Source organism: Echinops telfairi, unplaced genomic scaffold (genome assembly GCF_000313985.2).
Source record: "Echinops telfairi isolate 266 unplaced genomic scaffold, ASM31398v2 ScPeMD7_20;HRSCAF=75, whole genome shotgun sequence".
NCBI classification, from domain to species: Eukaryota; Metazoa; Chordata; class Mammalia; order Afrosoricida; family Tenrecidae; genus Echinops; species Echinops telfairi.
Window position 1 is genome coordinate 9,600,842 of NW_022103917.1, and position 1,224 is coordinate 9,602,065.

Here is a 1,224-nt window from a genome sequence, read left to right on the forward strand (position 1 = left end):
CATATGAAGTAATCAACTCCATGATGTGCTCTGGTGTGATCTGCTAATGAGGGCGAAGGGCAGTTTCCTCAGGGATGTGGCCTGCACGCCATATATATGAATGTTCCTGAGAAGTTCACTGGCATGCTTTGGATCAGGCACCTGGCTTGTCATCAGCTCCCCCCTGGTTCTTGAGAACTGAACCACTGACCTGTTGTATTGCCAGCAGATCTTGAGATTTGTCAACCTCTTCGGCTATGTGTATCAGGCAAAAGCTCAAGCCAGGGAGCTAACCCTTGGATTTGGGACTGGGTAGCCTCTACAACCCCATGGGCCTTTTCCTTGAGATAATTCTATGTACATTCAAATATGTATATACTCACAGGATTCACTGGTTTGGCTTCTCAAGAGAATTCACTTTAATACAATGAGCACCATGTGCCTTTCCTGGGATTAGTCCCATCCGGAAAAGGTGTCTTGAGGAAGACAAAGTTTTGACAAACTCATTTAATTGAAGCATTCTGGCTGTACTTCTTCCAAGGCATATTTTTTTGTCCTTTTGGACAAATTCTCCTAACTTACTGCTATTGAGTTGATTCCAGCTCATAGAGACCAGGTAGGGCAGAGTGTAAGTGTGACTGTAGGTTTGCAAGACTGTAATTAATACAAGAGTAGAAAGCCTCATCTGTCTTCCTGAGAGTAGCTTGTGGTTTTAAAGTACATCTCATGGTATTTTCTATATTCTTTCCAACACCATAGCTCACATGTGTTGCTTCTTTCATCTTCTTTTTCTGAGTGCAGTTGTATCACCCACCACTTATTTGGTCACTCTGTTGTACTCTGGTGGCTTATTTGTTGCGGTCATACTGGAATCTCTGTCACTGGTATTTCAAATGGCCGTAGGGTGACCCAAAATGAACAGATTGCATTTGAGTTTCCAGACTAAACACAGATGGGAAAAAATGTCAGGGCCCCCCACTTCAGAGCAAGGATCCACTGAAAATCGTATGCATAGATTAAAAACCTTGTCAGATACTGAGAAGGAGATGATTTCTATGAGTGGAGTCAACTATGGTGACTTGAGTCAGGTAAAGCCTGTTGGAGGGAAGCCTTCCAGATTTTCATTTGCTGATGGGGTGTGACTCAAGGTAAGGAGAAACAGTTGCAAACATATGCTAACGATCAGAACATGGAATGTGCAAATTATGAATATAGGAAACTTGGAAGTAGCTAAAACTGCATCAG